This window comes from Monodon monoceros, unplaced genomic scaffold (genome assembly GCF_005190385.1).
Source record: "Monodon monoceros isolate NGI ecotype Baffin Bay Population unplaced genomic scaffold, NGI_Narwhal_1 Super_Scaffold_9, whole genome shotgun sequence".
Lineage (NCBI taxonomy): Eukaryota > Metazoa > Chordata > Mammalia > Artiodactyla > Monodontidae > Monodon > Monodon monoceros.
This window is the reverse complement of record NW_021703786.1, coordinates 25,325,436-25,337,734: the sequence shown is the minus strand read 5'-3', so window position 1 is coordinate 25,337,734 and position 12,299 is coordinate 25,325,436.

Genomic DNA, 12,299 nt, shown 5'->3' with positions numbered 1-12,299 from the left:
ACACACCACACACCACACACACCACACACACCACACACACCACACCACACACACCACACACACCACACACACCACACACACCACACACCACACACCACACACCACACACACCACACACACACCACACACACCACACACCACACACCACACAAACCACAGCACACACACCACCCAGACACCTGCCCCCACAACTGCGCTGCTGACTGCTTTTCTATCCCTCTGATTCTGGGTGCTTCATTCTCCAGAACCATCCCTCCAGGGGCTGCCCTCTGCCCTGGGGCCAGAGGCCATGGCCCTGCAGCCAAGGGGCAGGGGTGGGGGTGCAAAATGCCCCCCCCAAACACAGCTGGTGGCCCATGTGCTCCTGACATGGGCTCATCAGAGTCTCCAAAAGGAAAGTCCTTGGCTCCTCATTGAACCAATGTAAGTAGCCACTGTAAGCTTGCTTGTGCTCTGTGCCCATAATGCTCTAGCTTGTGTGGCAAAACCCCAGCCCTCTTGCATCAGGTGTATTTAAAGAATTAACTTTACCAGAGAGGTCTGGTCCTGGCCTCGTCTCCTGGGGTGGGATCTCCAGGACCCACGTTGTCCTGCCTGATGGGAGCATCTCGGTTGCCTGGAGCCTTGGCCACCTGATGGTCCAGTGTGTGATTTGTGCCCAGGGCTTTGGGACACGCATATCAGTTCTGACTCTGGGAAGGGCTGGGTCTAAAGGATGGCCAGCCACAGGGGCAGAAGGTGATGAGGCCCCAATAAAAACTAAAGGTCTGGGAGAGCTTCCTTGGGTGGCAATACTCTGTGTGTGTTGTCACACGTCAGGGCTCTGCCGGGAGAGGACAGCGGAAGCTCTGTGTTCGGACCTCCCAGATTCCACCCTCTATGTCTCTTCCTTTGGCTGATTTCCTGTATCCTTTTGCTGTAATAAAACTGTAATCACAGGTAGAGCACATCTGAGCAGGGGTTGGGGTGGGGCTGAGGCTGGGGCTGGCCGCGGTCCGGGACAAGCGGCCTCTGAGGGGAAGGGGCCCCCTCAAAGGGCCAGCCCTCGGGCACCTGCTGGGAAAGGCTGGGATCCAGGCTGAGCGCAAGAACGGCCACAGGGCTCTCAGGGAGGGCCGGGCACCCAGCAGAACAGGGACAGGGGGTGCACGACAGGGGTGCCTGGGAAGCAGGCCAGGCCCCACTCTGCTGCCCAGGCTGGACAGGGCTTGATGCCATCTAGAAAATTCCACGTGGACTGTACCCTCTGGACCTGGAAATCAAGCCTGTCTCCCAAACAAGGGCGCCTGGGTGCAGCCAGGGTCAGGGGTGGGTGGGGCTCTCCCATGCCCCATCCGGACACTGCCCCGTTTTGCTGTTCGGTCTGAGCCCGTAGCTCCTCTCTGAGCTGCAGTGTCTCTGCTGTGCCACCTGACCCCCACCCAGAGCCACAGCCGTGGTCCCAGCTCTGCCCACTGCTCAGTCCGGAGCCCCTACTTGCTCCAAACCCTTCCTTGTCCTCCACTGCTTGCCTGGGGCCCACCTCCTGGCCCACTGGTTCTACTGCATGAAGAGCCTTTGATCTGCTTGTATCCCTGTGTTCCTCTCCCAAAGGCCAGGTCACCTTTGCTCACTGCCCAGCTCCTGCCCTGCTTAGACCTGCAAGTCTCCCTGCTGGCCCCCCTTCACCTTCTGGCTTCTGGGCCCAGCTGGGGTGTCAGCAACCTCAAGGGTCACCCCTTTGGACTCACGCACTACTGGTACGAATCTCACGCTTCCATCTGCTCCGTCACTTGCAGTCACCTGAACCCTGGGAGGGCAGGGGCTGCTCTTTCCATTACTGTTTCCCTAGCAGTTGGGAGAGAGTGTGTTTCCAATGTGTGTCTACAGAGTGAATGAATGAATGAATGAATGAATGACATTCTAAAACAAGGGGGACAGCCAACGTGTAGCCACACAGAACTGTGTGGGCCGTGAGCTGTGCCTGCCCAGGGAGCTTGCGATCGAGAGGGCGGGAAGGAACGGGAACAGGGGCGTGAGTTCCAATAACAGCAGTCAAGTCTTCCACCCCTGGGCCCCTAGCCTGGCCCACGTCCAAGACGGGTGGAAATGGCTTTATTATTGTCAATAGGACTGTTATCAAGAGAGCACTGTTGGGCTTCCCTGGTGGCGCAGTGGTTGAGAGTCCGCCTGCCGATGCAGGGGACACGGGTTCGTGCCCCGGTCTGGGAGGATCCCACATGCCGCGGAGCGGCTGGGCCCGTGAGCCATGGCCGCTGAGCCTGCGCGTCCGGAACGGGAGACGCCACAACAGTGAGAGGCCCGTGTACTGCAAAAAAAAAAAAAAAAAAAAAGAGAGCACTGTTGACAGTGAGGCCTCTTAGACACAGGGCATGAACCCTTAAGAGGAGATTAAGAGGACCTGAACCCCATAGAGCACAGGGGGACTTCCGGAATGAAGCAAGAGGCAGGTGCAGCTGAGAGAAAGCATAAGGGGGCCCTGGGAAGGAGAGAAAACCTGTGCAGGTCACCATTCCTGTCACCATTCATGTGTGCATGCTTGGGCCCATGCACATGTGAGCACATGCACACAGGCACACACATGGGGACACACACAGGGAGACACATGGACACATATAGGTGTAGGCACACGTGAGCATGCACACGAGCACACATTCTTCCGGCCGGCACAGTGAAGAGGACCCTGGACATCGGCAGGTTCATTCTTTTTTAATTTTTTGGGCATGTTCACTCTTGACGCTGGGCTGACCCAGTAGCCAGGCTGGACTGTGTCTTTATCACTGTGCTTAGGGTCCTCTTGCAGGACAGCCATGCTAAGGAGGGGACAGAACCCTGGCACTCCCTGGAGCTGGCCACACAGGCCGGATCTCGGGGGAGGGTGGCTAATGGCATGTTGGCCGTGGTGAGGGCCCCTAGGTCGGCTGCCACTCCCTGGTCTTGGGGAGGCTCCTGGGGATCCTGCTGGGCCAGATTCACACCAGGTGCTGAGAGCTGGGCCCAGTCCTGTGGCCTTTGAAGGTCACCATAGGTGGGGGCTGGAGAAATACTCGCCCTCCTGGAGAGAAGCCAAGGGCCACCTCAAGGACATAGTTTGTTTTCTTCTGGGCAATGACGGGATTGAAAGGACCTGAGGCCTTCTGGCTCCCACTTTCCTGGACACTGTGCTGGTCCTTCTGGCTCTCAGGACAGTCCTTGCGTGGCCAGCAGCTGGCAAGGACCAAGGTGCCAAGCTGACTGTGCAGGGAGCAGAGCACTCCAGGTCAGATCCCAGCCCCAGGCCTCTGTGCTCCGCGCAGGGAGTGGGATCCAGGGCTCAGGCCACCCCAGGAGCCCAGCTGGGGGCCCTTTGCCTCCAGGAGTGTCTGCGGGCTCATTGCCAGGCCTTTCCTGCCACAAGCAACCCCTCTGTAGGGGGGGCGTTCAAGCCCACAGATGCCACAGAGAAAGCGCTTCCTGCAGGCCTCCTTTGAGGACCTCACGCCAGCACCTGCGGTCACCTCCAACGAGGCGGACTGTCACCATCAGACCACGGCCTTTCTGGTCCTTCCCACGTTGGCTTTGTGGCTCTTTTCTTCCCCCGCAGGGGTGAGTCCCTCCTGTGCTATCGGGGCTGAGCGTCTCAGAGGGGACAGGGACATGCAGGGAGGGGGCCCCACAGCGTAGGCACAGGGTGGAGGGGCCGTGCCTGGCACTGGCCCAGGAGGCAGGATCGGGGGGGGATTCCTCACTGCTGAGTCTCAGTGTTTCTCAGGACGTCCCACCCCCCAACCCCTGCTGTCTCCTGAAAACCCCAACCCTGCTCTGGGGCTCTGCCCTCCAGGAAGCTCCTACTTCAGTACCAGGGTTTTGGAGAAATAAGAGGGAGGCTTGAGTGCCAGGGTTATTGGGCCAGGAGGCCCCCTCCCCAGAGGCTCCTGGGTTCCTGGGATCCACAGAAGCTTCTCTGGTGGGAAAGGGTCTGAGGTCCCTGCCCCCAGTATAATGGGATTATAGCCTGAGCAATAGAGTGTGGACTGGGAGAGGCCCTGCTCTCCCAAGAGACGTGCCAAGAGACTAAGCCCTTCCTGGTACGAAAGTGCTCCCGGGAGAGGAGAGCGCCGGAAGTAAGGTGATACCACTGGGAGAAGCCGCCGGGCCATTCTGAGGAGTAGGCCTGAGTGGCTGAGGGTGCAGAGCTACGGAGGGGGCATCGAGCTCCCTGTGGGCAAGCTGCCTTCCCGTGGCCCCCGCCCCACCGTGGGGCACAGAGGCCCCATACTCTTCTGGAGTTAGCAGTTCACGGAAGAGTTGACCCCCGCCTGGAGGCACAGGGCCCCAAGTACTGTGAATCTGGAGCTGAGGACCCTGCAATCCCGTCCAGGAGAACTTTCTGGGGTGAGGAGGGGTTTCTCATACTGCAGGTCAGATCACTCAGTCCTCAGCAGTTCTGCCTGCTCCCTACGCAGCCCGGCCTCTCCCAGCCATTTGGAAAGGATGAGTCCTTCCTCCAGGTGATGGTGTCCCTGGGGAGTGGCCCAGCGCAGATGCATATCTGCCTTCCTAGGCCCCACCAGACCCTCCCACCAGCTAGTGCCTCCTCAGGACCTGCTGTAACTTGCCGCTCAGAGCAGAGGAACAAGACAGAAAGAGACTGAGGTGCACAACACACTGTCCTCTCCATAAACCAAAATTGTGCGCGCAGACATTTGCTTCCAGTGGTAATGTTGTAGCTGGTACCCACACTAGCCCTCCTGCTGTAAATAACCATGAATCTTGACAACAGAGGCCCAGTTATTGTTTTCAGGAAATGGATAACAAGCAGCACAAGACTTCTATCTCTGGAGGGTGGGACCCCTGAGATGAGACCCACAGATGGCACCTCACCTCCTCCGAGGGGTGGAGGCTGGAGTCCAAGCAGATGCATGGTCCTTCCAAGCAGAGAAGGCCGATCGGGACTCGAGGAGTTGAAGGAGCTGAAATCTTCAGGGCACAGCAGCAGAGAGATGGCTGTGCCCAGAGGTCTGTGTGGCAGTTCCTTTTGAGTCAATGGCTGAGGGCTGGGCTGTGTGTACCCAGGGTGAGATGACCCAAGAGAGGTTAAGGGCACAACAGAGCTACTAGGAGTGAAGCAGTGCTGGAGGCCTGCAAGTTGTGGCCGCGCCAGAGTGGACACAGCTCATTAATATCTAGTCCACTCCCTGGGCATCCAGCTGAGGCCTGCAAAGTCTGATCCTTACCAGTCAGGACCAGTAGAGGGAGACTTACTCCAGTCCTAATCCCCGAGACCTTGATAACATGCACAGAGACAAGTTTGGAGGCCAAATCCCACTAAGTTAGAGGCCCTTGGGAAATGCCATAGGTTTTCCACAGATGACCTTAATGAAGCACAGAAGCAAGCCCAAACAAGTGCAGAGTGATTTCTCAGTAAATAAGCTGCCTGCCAGAGCAAACATCAACACTTCTGTGGAAAATAACAAAGTCCAGACTCTCTATGGCATGTCATTCACAATGAAAATTGTCTAGACATGAAGAGAAACAGGAAAATGTTACTCAAAGTCAAGAAAAAAAAAGCAACCAATTAAAAATTTTCTGGCTTTACCAAGCAAGACTTTGAAGTAGCTATTATAACTATATTCAAAGAATGAAAGGGGAAGCCACCTCAGGGGTAGGTGGAGCCAGACCCCTAGCTCAGGTGGGAGGGAAGAAAGCTTTCGGCTCCAGTCAGAACCTGAGCCGCCAGCGGAGGCTCTGGTGCGGAGATGAGACACAGCATGTATAGCAGCCCTGTGCCCAGCACATATCAACAAAATTATTTGGAGGTGACAACTCTGGACGAGATTTGGAACCCATCCCACATGGAGAACAGAGTCACCCTGATTCAACACCTTCCAGCCTGTCAAGCTTCCAAAGGCTCTCGTGCCCCGGCTGAGATTCAAAGTACAGGTGCTTCTCCCCCCTCCTCTTAAAAGACATATAAGAATGATGGGACGTCCCTAGTGGCGCAGTGGTTAAGAATCCACCTGCCAGTGCAGGGGACACAGGTTCGAGCCCTGGTCCGGGAAGATCCCACATGCCGTGGAGCAACTAAGCCCGTGGCCACAACTACTGAGCCTGCACTCTAGAGCCCGAGAGCCACAACTACTGAAGCCCGTGCGCCTAGAGCCTGTGCTCGGCAACAAAGCCACAGCAATGAGAAGCCCACGCACCACAAGGAAGAGTAGCCCCTGCTCGCCGCAACTAGAGAGAGCCCGCGCAGCAATGAAGACCCAACACAGCCAAAAATAATAAATAAATTTATAAAAAAAGAATGATGAGTTTCCCTTATAACTGTGTGCAGCACCCAGGAGCTGTAATAGGGAAGAGCCTTGTATTCTATGGCAAGGTAATTACTAAAGGGATGTTGCCTATTAGCTTAAATTACACATAATGGCCCATCACTGGGAACCCTGTCTCCCAGGTAAAGAGCGTGAAGCTAAAATACCTTTGTTTAGCTGACATGAAATATCCCAACCAGGCCCACCTGTGAATGGTTGTAGGGAGGAAGAAATTAACACATCCCTTCCAGAGTCTGCCCAGAACCAGAACTTTCCCCCCTCCCCTTTTAGTATTAGAAGCCTGAATTCTAACTCGGGGAAGATGGTTCTTTGGGACACTAGTCCACTGTCTTCTTGATCTGCTGGCTTTCTGAATAGTCGCTGTTCCTTTGCCCCAACACCTCGTCTCTCAAGTTATTGGCCTGCCATGCAGTGAGCAGTTCGAGCTTGGACTCGGTAACAGAGCTGCCCTCTCAAGCTGAGGGGCCTTCCTTCCATATCTCCTCTATTTTTTATAGTCTTCCTGTGTGGTCAGGACACTCAAGATGGCTGTCCTCTTGCTCTCTGTACATCCCCCGCAGGACCGGTGCCTGCTTCACTTACACCCTACTCACATGACTGACCTTTCTACATACTTGCGCTAGGCCCCAGCTAGAGATCGTTCTTATCAAAGGGGTGGTGAGGGGCGTGCCCCTCTAATGGTTTCCCTGGTAACTAATGAGCCCACCTGATGTCAATTCTCCCTATAACTAGTAATCTCCCTGCCCTGTCCCGTCACCACCCCCCCCCACACACACACACACACCGGCCTGGGAGCGAAGGCTGCTGCCATGTCCTGCTTGCCGCCCTGCCGCACACGGTGGGGTGTCGTTCTAGGACGTTGTCTCGGACACTTAAGCTCCCCCACCCATTAAACCACTGATGTCTCTGTTGCTGACGCCGGGCTCTTTCTTTGATCTTGAAGCTGGGTAAGTACAGGCCTTGTAGGCCTGTGGGGTGCAGCCCAACACCTCTTTTATTTCATTTTTCTTCCCCTAACTACTCCTTCCAAAACCGATTTGTACTTATGGACTTTGCTTCACATTCCACATGAGTTAGGAGTGCTTCTAGCTGCAAACAAGGTGATTAACACTGGCTGAAATGTTTCTCTCGTAATAACAAATGCATGATGAGAACGTGGCACCAGCAACATCAGAGACCCAGGATCTTTCCCTCTGTCCACTTAGTGAGACGGAGCAGGGCCCTGCTGAGTACAAATCCTTTCCCTGTCCCGTTTCTTTTTGTAGGAAATAGGTTTCGTTCAGCCTCCTTGGCCTTCCCTGAGTTCCAAAGGGCAGATTCAAAGAGTTGCTAATCAGGGAAGGGAGGGGATGCAGAAACAAAGGAGGAGCAGTCACGAAACAATAATGCAGCCTTGGGGCAGGGTCCTGGCTCCTCCTCAAGGAATAGACGTAACAATATCTTTGAGCTCTTCTGCAGGACCTAAGGCCCCCACCGAGTTAGAGGATTGTAACCTCAGGCTGAGCCAAGATCCTAGAACACCGCCCTGCTACCTCACCACCAAACAATCAGAAGAAAGTCGCACCCTGCAGCCTTCACCCCAAATTTCACCTATTAAAATCTTCTCCTGGAAAACCATCGGGGAGTTCAGGTTTTTTTGAGCATGAACTACCCTTTCTTGTTTTCCTTGCTTGGCCCTGCAATCAACCTTTCTCTGCTCCAAACTCCGATGTTTCGGTATGTTTGGCCTCACTCATCGGGCACATGAATTTGCATTCAGTAACATCGATGCCACAGCACTCTTTACCTGTTCCAGCTTCCCTGGCTGTTATGGTGGCCATGTGACTTCTTCAAGCCAGTGACATATGGGAAATTAACATCCCTACTGGGCTCAGATGGTGTGTATCTAGTATGCATTCATCCCGCTTTCTCCTCCATTTCACCTGGACGATCCAAGGATGCTGGGCCCAAGGGATATAAGCAGCCTGAGTTCCTGACTCATCACCCATGCAGGTCACAGTGTGATGTGAACAAGTACGCTTCCAGGGCTCAGTGGTTTCTGCAGCACAGCCTAGCGCATCCTGACATACGTTCTCCAGGTTGGCTTCTTTTTTTTTTTTTTTTAAATATAAAAAATTAATTAGTAAACGAATTCTGGCATCATTTGTTGAAAAGACTTTTCCCCCTTGAATTGCTCTGGTGACACTGTTGGGAACTCTATGATAGTAGAAGCGTGTATCTGTGGCTGGGCTCTGCTGTGTGTCCCACGGATCCATCTGTTGGTCCCAGTGCCAGCATCACAGTCTCCATACTGTAGTTTTGTGAAATGAAAGTCATATTTTTATGGCAAGACAAGAGATATTCAAACAAAAAATCTTCTCTGCTCTTTGACCTCCCTTCTCCCCTCACTGTGCATCGTGTATCTGCGTTAGGCGTCAGGCAAACCTCCCCCATCAGCAGGAATACCTGCTCAACTGTAAAGACCAACATTCTCCCATCATCAACAAGACAACTCCTTAAGGGATAGCATTTTTTTAATGTTTTTTAAAATTAATTTAATTTAATTTATTTTTGGCTGTGTTGGGTCTTTGTTGCCACACGTGGGCTTTCTCTAGTTGTGACGAGTGGGGGCTACTATTCGTTGCAATGTGCAGGCTTCTCATTGCAGTGGCTTCTCTTGTTGCGGAGCACGGACTCTAGGTGCATGGGCTTCAGTAGTTGTGGTTTATGAGCTTTAGAGTGCAGGTTCAATAGTTGTGGCTCACGGGCTTAGTTGCTCCATGGCATTTGGGATCTTCCCGGACCAGGGCTCGAACCCGTGTCCCCTGCACTGGCAGGCGGATTCTTAACCACTGTGCCACCAGGGAAGCCCAGGCATAGCATTTCTTCCTGATCTTGTATGGGGTCACGTGACCCACCAGGATGACACTTAGATCTGGATACGTCATTTGATGTACAGCCTTCTGTCTTAAAACTTACATAACTGTGCCTTGACTTCTAATGGGTGGAACAGTTCTCAGAGCTGTCTGAGATGCTCTTCCTGGGTTATAATCCTCAAATTTGGTTCAGATAAAAATTTGCATTTCTTTCTTAGATCGACAGATTTAAAATTTTTTTTAATATTAAAAAAAATTTTGGCTGCCTTAGGCCTTTGTTGCTGCACACAGATTTTCTCTAGTTGTGGTGAGCAGGGACTACTCTTTGCTGTGGTGTGGGGGCTTCTCCTTGCACTGGCTTCTCTTGCTGCGGAGCAGGGGCTCTAGGAGCGTGGGCTTCAGTAGCTGTGGCATGAAGGCTCAGTGGTTGTGGCTCTTGGGCTCTAGAGTGCAGGCTCAGTAGTTACGGCGCACGGGCTTTGTTGCTCCATGGCATGTGGGATCTCCGTGGACCAGGGCTCGAACCCGTGTCCCCTGCACTGGCAGGCGGGTTCTTAACCACTGCGCCACCAGGGAAGTCCCTACAGATTAATTTTCCGGCACTTCATAGTAGGTCTTGAAGTCAGGCTGTGTAAGTCCTTCAACTTTGTTCTTTTTCAAGGTTGCTTTTCGTTTGTTTGGTTTTGCGGTACGTGGGCCTCTCACTGTTGTGACCCCTCCCGTTGCAGAGCAACAGGCTCCGGACACGCAGGCTCAGCGGCCATGGCTCACGGGCGCAGCCATTCCACGTCATGTGGGATCTTCCCGGACCAGGGCACGAACCCGTGTCCCCTGCATTGGCAGGCAGACTCTCAACCACTGCGCCACCAGGGAAGCCCCAAGGTTGCTTTTTATATTCTATGTGTTTAGCATTTCCATATAAAGTTTAGATTCAGCTGGTCAGTTTTTTTGGTAATGTGTTTGCTGATTTTGGTACCAGAGTAATGCTGGCCTCATAAAACGAATTGGAAAATGTCCTCATCTATTTTCTGGAAGACTGTGTGTAAGATTGATGTTATTCCTTCCCTACATGTTTGATAGAATTCACCAATGAAACCGTCTGATCCTGGAGATTTCTTTATGGGAATGTTTTTGTTCAATTCAAATTATGTAATAAATATAGGGCTATTTCAATTTTTAATTTCATCTTGGCTACTTTTTAAATAACATCTTTATTGAGACATCACTCACACATCAAAAAGTGTACAGTTTTGAAGTGTGTAATTCACTAGTTTTTTTTTTTATTACATTCACAGAATTGTGTAACCATCACCATAATCTAATTCCAGAATGAAGTTAATTCCCACTGGGTTTCTTGCTTTACTCTGCACTGCCCCCTACTGTTTCCATGTTCTCGGAGTCTCTGGGGCCAAGCCTCACCTAGTTAAGCCTCAGCTGGGGATGGGCACGTCTGGCAACTCAATTTTTTTCACCGTTGTTTGCGTGTCTGAGAATGACCAGGAAAGTAGGTGTCGATTTTGGGGTTACAAATAAGTTTTATCATGTGGGTGAATTTGGAAACACAGAGTCTGCAAATAACGAGGATTGACTTTTCATCCCCTCAAAGTAAGCCCATATCCATCAGTGGTTATGCCCCATACACCCCAACTCTCCCCAGCCCTGGGGAGCTGGTCCATTTTGCAGGTCACCATTCCTCTGTGCTTGCTCAGTGCCTGGCATGCAATTACATGGGATGGACTGATGCTGAGTAAATAGTTGTCCAAAAAAATGTTAGATGGAGGTGCTTCCCTGGTGGCGCAGTGGTTGAGAGTCCGCCTGTCAATGCAGGGGACACGGGTTCGTGCCCCGGTCTGGGAGGATCCCACATGCCGCGGAGCGGCTGGGCCCGTGAGCCATGGCCACTGAGCCTGCACGTTCGGAACCTGTGCTCCGCAAGGGGAGAGGCCACAACAGTGAGAGGCCCGCGTACTGCAAAAAAAAAAAAAAAAAAATGTTAGATGGAGGGCCAAGTACACACAATTTAATTTTGAACCTTAATTAACAAAATTTTAACTTTGATTATACATCTACTATATGTGTACTATACGACATATTTTGTTATTTGTAAAATAACAAAAAGTGGGAAAAGAAAAAAACATTTTTATCAATTTTTGCACTTTTCAGGGACAATCACATAAACATTTTAGTGTGTTTCCTTCCAGGCTTTTTTCTCTCTGAACAATAAATGGACTGCCCACTTGGGCAGATCATGCAGCCTCAGGGTGCTAGCCAGTCCCACCTCCCCTTAGAGGGTGCTGGAGGGCTGGGGGTGACTATTTCTCTGCACCTGGTGAGGGAGGAGTCTGTGCCTCCGAGGTGGTCGAGCCTGGAGATCCAGACCTGAGGTGGCTCCAGCTGGGGGAGGGGCAATTTGGTCCAACTGATGCTGTCCTGGGTCTGTGCTGTGTGGATGCCCCAATGGGCTGCGGTCTGGGAGGCTGTGTGTGTCTAGGTCTCGGGGGCTGTTACACATTCACATCTGGGAATGTGAGGGGAGGTGACTGCTGAGCATGGACAGTTCCCAGTGACCTGCCATAAACCCCTCTCCAAGGGACCTCGGTCTGACCACTCAGCCCAAGCTGACTCCAACCTGCTTACTGGGTATTGCTGGCCTGCCCTACACACACACACACACACACACCTGCCCACACGTACACAGCCACACACGTTCGTACCCACATGCATACGTTTACACAGCAATTCCCACATACACGCACGCACACATGTGCTCACCCATGCACATACACGTGTACACGTCTGTGCATGCACGCACACACGCTACTTCCACAGTGTGCTGAAAAAGCAAGCATGACACTCAGGCAGTCTGCCTCCTGGGGCAAGTTCTGTCATGTTTCCATCATTCCCTGCAGGCCCCCTGCCCCCCGCCACATACTCTTCAATTCACACTGAAGAGCCCAGTGGGCAGCTTAAGGCTTGGCTGCACTGGCAGAGCGGTAAGGAACGCAGATCTGCCTGGTGTGGAGCTGGTCTGGGGCAGAGCCTTCAGGGGGAGGAGCTGGATGCTGTGTGGCCCTATCCGGAGCTGAGCTGCCAGGTGCCACTGGTTAATTAAGACAATGACCGACAGAGA